We start from the raw sequence: 11,297 nt of genomic DNA, 5'->3' as shown, positions 1-11,297 counted from the left end.
TGTTTTAAGTTCTGATGACTAGGTCTAGGAGAGAAAAAGGATCCCCTGGGGAAAGAGACTCCCTGATGAAAGGGCTGGGACCTGGGGAGGAAACCCCTTCCCACCTTGGCTTGGCTAGGGAGAGGCCAGAGGGAAACAAGAAGTGGTCTTGGAGAACCTCCCAGCTAGATCAGCCATTCCCCAGTTGATGGGCATCCCCTGGATTTCCAATTCTTTGCCACCACAAAAAGAGCTGCTATAAACATTTTAGTACAAACAGGTCCTTTCCCCTTTTCTTTGATCTCTTTGGGATACAGGCCTATTAGTGGTATGGCTAGGTCAAAGGGTATGCCCAGTCACATAGCTCTTTGGATGTAGAACACAAAACTTTAGTGGTCCTGATTGGCACAGATGTATGACTTCTTCCATTGGAGCTCAGCAGAATTCAAATACGAGCAAAAGAAGGAAGATTGCAGAGGTAACCCAGGGATGGGGTTTGGCATTATAGGAAGAGAAACAGGGCGAGGCTGTGATGGGAGGAAAACTAGGCCAGAACAGGGTTTAATGGACCGGGAGAGGAGGAAGCGACAGAGATGGAAGGAGTGCAGCTTAGAATCAGAAAGGGAAATCTGAGAGTCCAGAATCACAGAAAGAGTGGCAGCAACATCTCTATCCTTTTCTCCATTCAATTCAATCCAATAAACATTTATCAAGTGCCTACTGTGTGCTAAGCATTCACAAAGCCACCCCTATAGTCCAGGTCCTCATCACCTTTTTTTTTCTTTCTTTTAAAAAAATCAATTATCTTTTGTTTTTGGTACTAAGTTCTCTCCCTTTCTCTTTCCTCCTCACCACCCATTGAGAAGTTAAAAATAGAACCTGTTACAAATATGTATAGCAATGCAAAACAAATTCCTCATTAGCTACGTTTAGAAAGAAAGAAGGAAAGGAAGGAAGGAAGGAAGGAAGGGAGGAAGGAAGGAAGGACAAAAAAGAAGGAGGGAAGAAAAGAAAGAAAGGGAAGGAGGGAAGAAGAAAAAAAGAAAAAGAAAGAAAAAAGAAAAAAGAGGGAAGGAGGGAAGAAAGAAAAAAAGAAAGGAAGGAAGGAAGGAGAAAGAAAGAAAGAAAGAAAGAAAGAAAGAAAGAAAGAAAGAAAGAAAGAAAGAAAGAAAGAAAGGAAGGAAGGAAGGAAGGAAGGAAGAAGGAAGAAAACAAAGAAAAAAATTAAGAGAAGAAAATATGTCTCAATCTGCATATCACTTCTCTCTCTGAAAATGGATAGCACATTTCATGACGTGCCCTTTGGAATTGTGGTTGGTCAGTGTCATCTTTCCTTGACCATTATCAGAGCCTCTGAGATGATCTCCTCATCTCCAGGCTCTCACCTCTGTAACCTCCACAGGACTATCAAAAGTGTCTTCCAAACCCATTGGTGGTTATTGCCTCTGATGAAATACAAAGTCTGCAGCCTGGCATTCAATGCCCTTCAGTCTTCTTTTTCAGCCTTATTTCATATTCCTGTTGTTTAAAATCGAAAAATACAAAATGCTATTTGGCATTCAAATCCCTTCATAACTTAGCCCCCTCCTACCTTTCCAGTCTTCTTACACCTCACCCCCTAACACATACTCTTCCATCCAGTGACACTGGCCTCCTGCCTCTTCCACAAACCAGAACCTTCATCTCTCTGGATGTTTTCTTTAGCTATTCCTCGTGCCTGGAATACTCTCCTTTCTCATCTCTGCCTACTACTTTCCTGGGCTTCCTTTAAGTCCCAAGTAAAAGCTCTCCTACAGGAAGCCTTCTCCACCACTGGATTCTAGTGCCTTCCCTTCCTTAATTATTTCCTATTTATCCTGTCTATAGCTGCTTTGTATATATCTGTTTGCATGTTGTCTCCCCCATCAGATTGTGAGCTCCTTGATGGCAGGGACTATCTTTTGCCTCCTTTAGTGTCTTTAGCACTTAGCCATAGTAGGCACTTAATAAATATTTACTGAATTGAAAATAATACTCTCCACACATACACACACACTTAGTTTTCTAATCAAACTAGCTATTTTCTGATCTCAGTATATCTTGTCTCCAAACTCTCTACATTTACCCAGGGCTATCTCCCATGCCTGGAAAACATTTCCTCTGCATTTCTGCTTTGCAGGATCTTCTCCTGCAAGGCTTTACTCAGGGGCTACCTCCTACATGAAGCTTTTCTGGATTGTCCTCAGCTAAAAGGGTTCCCTCTCTCCTCAAATTTCCCTGTCCTTGCTTTGTCTAACTCGCTCCTTTGCCCTCATCACACCCTACCCTGTGTTGTTCTCTCTCTGAGTAACAGAGGCACTGAGGTGTCCACTTAACGTCGGGATGATCCTTCAACTCACAAACTTATTTTTAGAAATATTTCAATAGCTGTGTTGCAATAGAATCAGTTTCCTTTCTAATCTTACGTATTTTATTTTAAGCACATTCCATTCAAAAAATGCTATTCCAACCAAGGGTCCGTAGGCTCCTGCCAAAGGGTCCAGGACACATAAGGAAGGAACAAGCATTTATTATGGACCTACTATGTGCCAGGCACTGCACGAAGTGCTTCACAAATATTATCTCATTGATCCTGACAACAATCCTGAGAGGTAAATGCTATTATCACCCCCATTTCGCAGTTGAGGAAAGTAAGGGAAACAGAGGTTAAGAGTCTTGCCCAGAGTCACACAGATAAGTGTCAGAGGAAGGATTTGAACTCAGGCCTTCCAGACTCCAGGCCCAGCTCTCTAAGCTTTGCAAAGCCCAGATGCTCTCAACAAAATAACTAAAGGACCACTACCTTAACGAAATGAGGGTAGGGCTGGGTTTTTTTCCTCTGTATCCCTAGTATCTAGCAGGAAACGCAATAACAAATATTTGTTGAATTCGACCCAGAGAAGAAAATGAATGGATAGGATGTGGTTACCAGGACCGACAGTGGCTCAAAAGAAGGAGCTTTCTAACTTGGAGAGCTGTCCAACCATGGGATGCAGTGCCCGGGCTGGAGTGGGTTTGCCTTTATCCGAGCTGTGTGAGCAGAGCCTGGAGGACTATGTATGGAGGATGAGAGGTCTCTTATGGTTCTCCAGTTCTAGGTTTCCTTGTTCTATTGCTGCTCTCAGGGAAGGTTGAGAGGCTCAAACAGTAATGGATAGAAAACCCTATCTCTCTGGGAAGTGTTAAGTCGTGCTAAGTTAAAGAAAAAACACACCAAGAACTCTGGTCTCAGAGTTAGAAGGCAGATTAGAATCCTGGCTCTGACACTAGCTAATCTGATGGTGAACAAGGCATTTCCAATCTCTGGGTCTCAGTTTCTCCACCTGTAAAATTAAGGGGACTGGACTAGATTATCAGTTTTCCAGCACTATGATGTCAGTCCAGAATCTGGCCCAAACTGTGTGACCCTGGACAAATCACTTAACCAGGTCCTCCTCCTCCCACCTCCATAGTGCATCAGATAGAGCTGATTTTTGGAGTTACATTGTCTGACTGTGTGACTCCGGGTGAGTCACTTAACTCGAGGCAGCCAGGTGGCCCAGAGGACAGAGAAGGTCGGACTTGGAGTCAGGCTGGTCTGAGTTTCAACCCCACCTAAGACACTGCCTAGCTATGTGACCCTGGGCAAGTCACTCAACCTCTCTCTTCACCTCAGTCCCCTCCTCTGTAAAATGGGGATAACAGATCACAATAGCACCTACCTTCCAGGATTGTCATGAGGATTAAATGAGACAACATTTGTAAATCACTTAAAGCAGTGACTGGCACATAGTAGGCACTTAGTAAATGTTTGAGTAGCCAGGTGGCACAATGGATAGGTTGCCAGGCCTGGAGTCAGGAAGATTTCTCTTCCTGGGTTCAAATCCAGGCTCAAACTAGTTGTGTAACCTTGGGCAAATCACTTCACCCTGCTTGCCTCAGTTTCCTCACCTGTAAAATGAGTTGGAGAAGAAAATGGTAAACTGCTCCAGTATCTTTGCCAAGAACCTCCAAATGGGGTCACGAAGAGTCTGAAATGAGTGAAAAGACAAAACAACAATAAATGTTTAGGTCCTTCCTTCCTAACCCATTTTACAAACCTCAAAATGATAGATAAGTTGTTCTGGGTCTCAAAGGTAGTTTTTCCTGACTCCAGGCCCAGGGCTCCATCCACTGAGCCACCTAGCTGTCCTGGTACATAACCAACTATTATTATTTAACCTCTTGGTGCCCCGGGCATTGTGGAACAGATTGGTGGGCACTACCCACCAGCCACACGCTTTATAAACCCTTACAGGGGATGGAAATGGGAGCTTCTGCCCTTATTTCACTAGCCTGGACCTGTACGTGCCCGCCTCCCTTGACCTTTGCAGATATGACCTTGGCCTACGGGACTTAGGGTCAGAGTCCATCTGGCTCTCAAACCTCTGACCCCACCATGAGAACACTTGGGTCCTTCCAGAAGAGGCTGCCTCAAGGTTTCCTGCCTGACCTGAGGGTCAGAAGGAGGTGAGATTTGGGCTGGGTTAGACTAGCCTGGTGTCCTTGGCTGACCTCTGGGAGCTGCCTGGGGAGGAGGCTGATAGGTGTGGTTGCCCGTCTGTCAGCCTGCCCGGCCACCTCCTCCAAGCTGGGCTGAGCTGGCCTCCAGGAATGGAACAGAGAACAATTGCGTTCAACCCTCTAATCCATTCCCCCCCCACTTTCCTAATCATTCCCCCAGGGCCTAAAGCTGCTCTATTCAACCCAGCAGACTGAAGAAAACTCTGAGATGCCCGTGGCCTGAGCATCTGTTGGGTGGGGAGGTGGGCTAACTTGGGCGAGGGAGGGGAGGGGCACAGCCCTTGACAAATGGTGCTTGCTGAATGGCAGGGTACCCCAAGGAAGGCAGATGCCTACTCTTGGAGAACTGGCCATGAGTCCAGATAGGCTGGGCACCTTCCCCTTTGCCAGATAAGTAGAGCTGGGGTTCGGGGATCCAGTCTCAGGAGAGGCTCAGGGCTGAATGTCAGGAGATGGCCTGCTGGGAGAGAGGGGATCGAGTCTCATTAGAGGGACTTCAAATCCCCCCAAAACTCACCTGCACAGCAGAAATCCAAGGGGGCAGCAAAGGCCTCGAGGAGCTCTCCATAGAGCTATAAAAACACATTCCCTCACTGGCCCTCTGCATCTTCCTCTGGGACTATTTACAAATAATTACAGCAGCTTCCATTTCCTTACCCCATGCAGTTTTAAGGTTGACAGAGTTTTCCTCGTAAGGACTTGTGAGATACAGCTGCTCTTTGTTTTAGACTGGGCCCTTCCTATCCTGTCCAGACTGGAAGTGCAGCCCATCCCAATGCTGACCGATCCAACAGCTTTAACCTGCTCTGTTTCCCATTTAGGCCAGTTCTTTCTACCACAATGACATTCTGGTTTTAAGGTTCCTCCCTGCCTGCGGCACCCCCCCCCCCCAACAAACCACAGGCACACACTCAAGCTGTGATATTCTTTGTTCTGAGTTTCTTCCCCACCAGACCTGACATTCTATATTCATTGTCTTAAAGGAGATAATATTCGTAAGAAGTGTTTAGCACAGTCCCTGGATCATTGGTGGGCTCTATACAAATAACTTATTCTTGGTCCTTCCCCTTCCAAGGTCCCTCCCAGCTCTGAGATTTGATGTTCTAAGGTCCATCTTAACTCTGACATTCTATGTTCTAAGATCCATCCCACCATCCCTGATATTTGATGTTCTAAGGTCCCTCCTAGCTCTAATATTTGATGTTCTAAGGTCCATCTTAACTCTGACATTCTATGTTCTGAGGTCCCTCCCAGCTCTGATATTTGATGTTCTAAGGTCCCTGCCAGTTCTAGCTTCCTGCCATGTTTTAAGTTCCCCTTCTAGCTCTGACCTTCTGAGTTTATTTACAAAGAACACAGAATATGAAGGCTGCCTACCCCCATGTCAACTAGCAGTTGCATGATCCCAGAATCTGCCTAGCCTCCTTCATTTCTTTGAGTCCTAAAGGTAAGACAGAGTCCAGATTCCCTGAGATATCATCTGCAGCTTTGTTATTTCTACATTTTCCCTGCCCCCCCCCCCCTTGGGAGCTGTTTTTATTTTCAACTTCAGTTAACCCTTGGGGTAGTAAGCAGCATGTGTCACCCATCCTCTATATGAAATAGTTTTGCCTTAGAGTGATCCCTGACTCAGGTGTCAAGAGGGAACAAGGAGTTTAGATGGAAAATAGAGTTAGGTGTAAGGAGTACTGTGAAATAAGTCTGGAGAGGGAATTTGTGGCTAGTTGGTAGAGAGGGAAAACTTGGGTAGAATGGTTATGTATCATTTAGCAAATGATAGGTATGAGGAAAGAGACAGAGAATTCTGAGATGCGTCTGAGGTTTATCACTTGGGATTGGGGTGGCAGGGGAAACTTAACCCCACACCTGCTTCCAATTCAATCTTTTATTGGCATTAACTGAAGCTCATGGTGAAGTAGTCATGGGGTTCCCCAAATCAGAAGCATGGCCATTTCCTGGTTGACTAAGAATGACCCTAGGGTGGTAAAATGGATTAATAAGCTTGATCTAGCTCCTCAAATTGTAGGGGGTTGAAGAGTCGAGGGAGGGGAGGTTCTAAAATGCTCTTCTTGTCTCGATCCTCATTAGTCAATCAATGAACATTTACTAAGGGCCTACTATGTGCCAGGCACTGTGTTAAATACTCCTCAAGGGAGCAGAGACAGATGTTCATACAGCAACAACAAAATTCACAAATATTTATCAAGCTCCTCCTCTGTGTGCAGAGTTCCATGACTGGTGATGAAGGAGCTATAAAATTCCACCCCTCATGGGGTTTATAATCTGGTTTGTGTTAGGTCTAGAATTTAAACTCCAAAGATTAGATTAGAGTTTGTGTGATCCATAACTCAGAACCCTTGCTGGTCTACACAGACTAGGTGGTTTTTACAATCTTGGGGAACTTCTCACAAACATTCCTTTTGACTTACGCTGAAGCCCAAGATGTCTCCTCCTGGTCTCTACAGAAAAGGTAAAAAAGGTTACTCAGCTGAAGTGAGCAGAACCAGGAGAACAGTGTACACAGTAACAGCCACATTGTTCAATGACTGACCTTGATAGACGTAGCTCTTCTCAGCAATGCACGGATATAAGACAACTCCAAAAAGACTCAACGATGGAAAATCCTCTCGACATCCAGAGATAGAACTCTGGAGTCTGAATGCAGATAGAAACATATTATTTGCTTTTCTTTTCTTTTGTTGTTTTGTTTCGCTTCTTCTTTCTCGTGGTTCCTCCCATTGGTTCTAATTCTTCTTTATAGCATGACTAATGAGAAAATATGTTTAATATGAATGTATGTGTAGAGCCTATATCAGATTGCACTCAGTCTTGGGGAGGGGGGAGGACAGAGTAGGGGAGAAAATTTAAAACTCAAAATCTTATGGAAGTGGATGTTGAAAACTAAAAATAAATTAATTACAACAACAATAAAAAGGGTAAATTTAGAGAGTCTGAAAAAAATAGGGTACTCAGCTCCCATGTAAGCATTCGGGCTAACAATACACTAAGTAAAGGGGCAGGCTTAATTTTCCCTAAGACAAAATGCAAACCACAAAGACCTCCAGGTATATACACTCTTAGACAGTCACTATGTAAGTTGGCCTTGCTTAAATGTCTTTCTTTGCTAGAGAAAAAGATCCAACGAGGGAGGAGAGAGCATAAGAGAAAATTACTTCAGCCTGAAAACAAAAAGCAACAATAAAACTTATTTTTAAAAACCCTCCTACCTGAGTTTATAAAGTCAAAACAACTCTCCTTCCCTCTCTGGTGAGCCCTGCTCCCGCAGGGACCAGTCTACTACTCCAGACTCATAACACCATGTCTGAGGCTCTCCTTAAAAGGGAAAAGTCTGAGAGCAATGTACCCTCAGCCTCCAATGAAGCCTGCCACCTCCAGGGTCTCAGAAGATGCTCCAGACTTAGGTGCAGTGGGGCATAGGGGAAGTTACAGAAGTACCTTGGGTACAAGCCCAGCCTTAGACACAGACCCAGGGCAAGCAGATTAACCCCCAGGGAACCCTCTAAGACTGTAAGTATTGAGGAGGTGCCAACCTGCATTGGCAGAGGGAGTTTCCTATACCCATGAAATCACAGGTCTATGAGCTCTTTGAGAGCAGGGACTGTCTTCTGTCTTTCTTTGTATCCCTATCACTTGGCACATAGTAGGTGCTTAATAAATGCTTATTGACTCACTGACTGGAAGGCAGGGCCTGGCTTTGCCCTCCCACATGGAGGCTGCCCAGCTCTGGCTTGATCCAGGAAATTAGTGTACTCAAGGAACTCCAGGTAGTGTGGATCCAGGAGTCCTTACTGCTATACCATTTCTAATCCTGAGATTGTGGGGTTCCCTCCTCTTGTGGTTTGCTCTTTCAGGAGCCAGTGTGGTGTGGTAGGGCAGATAGCACTCCAGATTTGGAGTTAGGCTTCAGGTAGTTATAAGCCATGTGACTCTAGTCAAGTTACTTAATCTCTCTCAGTCTGTTTCCTCATCTGTAAAATGGGGTTAAAGAGTACTGTAGCTATGAAGATAAAATGAGATTATGTATGTGCATATGTATATATATATTATACAATATATAGAAACTGAGGGGATGCCCATATTATACATATTACATATACATACATATACATATTATATATATATATATATAGAGAGAGAGAGAGAGAGAGAGAGAGAGAGAGAGAGTTGCAAACCATAAGTGACTGTATAAATACCCACTAGGAACCCTATCTACTCTGTTGCTGCTTCTGGGACCAAGAAACTGGGAATTGGGTTGGGGAAAAACTGTGCAGAGAAGCAGATTCTCCACTCTACTTCCCACCCTTCCAGGCCTCCCCATGTCATTTTCCCCATTTTATGCCACTGCTAGAATGATCTTTCTTAAGATCAAATGAGATATTTGTAAAGCACTTAGCACAGTGCCTGGCATATAGTCGGTGCTTAATAAATATCTGTTTCACTCCCTTCCCTCTCCTTATGTATAGATCTGCTCATGTCACTCCTCTGTTCAAAAATCTTTGGTGGCTCCCCCTACTTTTTTAAAAGGTAATTAGGGTTAAGTGACTTGCCCAGGGTCACACAGCTAATAAGTTTCGGAGGCCACATTTGAACTCAGGTCCTCTTGGCCCCAGGGCTCATGCTCTATGCACTGGCCTGCTTAGCTGCCCTAGCTCCCATTTGCCCAAGGAGTAAAATACAAATTTCTTTGCCTGCCATTCAAGGCCCTTCACAATCTGGCCAGCAGGCACTCAGTTTACTTTTGAGGGGGTGCCCCCTCAGTAACAGGCTTCTCCCATCAGACTGCACAGAACACTATTTTGTAGCTTTCAAAGGCAGGAAGCCCATGGACCTGGATAGATTTCAGGAGGTCTGTGAACTTGGATGGGAAAGAAATTACATCTTTATTATCCTCTAACTGAAATTGAACATTTCCTTCAATTATTTAGAGACTTTCTTTTGAAAAGAGGTCCATGGGCTTCACTAGACTGCCAAAGGGGTCTAGGACCCACAAAAAAGAGTTAAGAGCTCTGCTCCAAGGGATTTCTCATGGACCACTCTGTATTCTTATCTGAATGTCAGATCCCCCCACTAGACCAGGGGGTCTTAACTTGGGAGTCCATGAGTTTGGCTTTTTTTAATAGTAGGATAACTATTTCATTATAATTGGTTTCCTACATATTTTGTTTTATGCGTTTAAAAACATTATTCTGAGAAGGGGTCCGTAGATTTCACCAGATTGCTGAAGCAATCCAAGACACAAAAAAATGTTAACCCCCTACCTAGATGTGAGGCCCAGAAGGGCAGGGACTCTGTCTTACTTAAACTGCACACAGTAAGATGTTTATATAAACCACAGAAAAAGCCTCCCTCTTGCTGCCTGAAGTTTTCAGAAACCAGAGATAGGAAGAAAAGAAAGAGGTAGGAGTTGGGAAGGAGTTCCCTAATCTGGTCCCTCTACCAGAATTCCCTGGATGGCCAGCAGACCTAGAGGAAGGGGAACAGGGAATCTGCTTGGATCTCAGCTCAGGAAGGGGTGGGGGGGGTGAGGCAGGGACAGGTCAAGGTTCAAAGAAGGTTAGAAAAGGGTGAACAGGGAAAGCCCTTGGTCCTTGGGAAGCTGAGGCAGGTCATGTGGCATCCCTTTACTGTCAGGCTTCCTGAGTTGGGGCTCTGGGAGCCATTCTAGGCATTATGGCACATTTGCTAATTTCTGATTAAAGGTATGCTCTGCTCCAAGCCAGCCCGGGCCCCATCCATTAGCAGCCAGCCACAGTGGTGTCAGGGGGCTCCTGCCAGGAAGCCAATTTAATTTGTAACTGTGGGCCCAGGCAGACAGAAAAAAAAAACCATCTGATAAAGGCTAGAGAGGGAGGTCTTGCTCTCCTCCAAACATAGGCCAATCCTCTTGTCTCTTAAGAAATCTATTACTAGGGACCGAGGGAAAGACGGCTTCAGCTTCTGAGAATGAGCCCCAAACTGAAATTTTAGGGAGGAGAAACCAGACATAATGTCTGGAGTAGGGGGCAAGGTAAGTGTCCCAGATCTATCCTTGTCTGGACCTGTTTACTTTATGCAAATCTCAGGACAGACAGTGTAGTCTAATAGAGTGCTGGACCCACCAGCAGAAGGACCTAGTTCTAAATTTCTCTGATACTCGTTTTGTGACCACAAGCAAATCACTTTCCCATTCTGGGCTTCATTTACCTCACCCATAAAATGGGACTGAAGCTTGTAGTAGCTATTTCTCACATGGTTGCTACTGAAGATCAAAGGAGATAATAGACATCTTCAGGGCCTAAATATGAGTTATTATTATCCTTTCCCTCCCCTAGGACCCTGTCTGTGAAATGAGGGGGTTGGACTCTGCCTCCCAGCTCCGACATTCTGTGTTCTCAGTGCGTTATCAGCTCTAACCTTGTATTTCTGAATTCCCTCCCAGTTCTAACATTCCACAATCTAAGGTCTCTTCCAGCTCTAAGACCCTGTCATATTCTTTATATCAACACTGGGAGATAAAAGTCTGCAACATAGGGAGGTGTTTCAAGCTTTTTTTCTTTTACGGGAAGAGGGGGCTGGCAGCAAGTTGAGATGAGATGAGGCAGGGGGGTAATATAGGGAGCTGACTGATCTAGGAAACAGGGGTTAGGGAATTGTGCATGAGAGAGAGCCTTAGGTTGCAGGTCTGGAGACAGGGTTTCTCACCCCATTCCCCCATTGCTAACTTTTATATGGTGACCTTGGGTGTGCCTCTTTAAGGC

This window comes from Trichosurus vulpecula, chromosome 1 (assembly GCF_011100635.1).
Source record: "Trichosurus vulpecula isolate mTriVul1 chromosome 1, mTriVul1.pri, whole genome shotgun sequence".
In the NCBI taxonomy this organism is placed as follows: Eukaryota; Metazoa; Chordata; class Mammalia; order Diprotodontia; family Phalangeridae; genus Trichosurus; species Trichosurus vulpecula.
The sequence above is the reverse complement of the archived record's forward strand: the minus strand, read 5'-3'. Positions refer to the sequence as shown.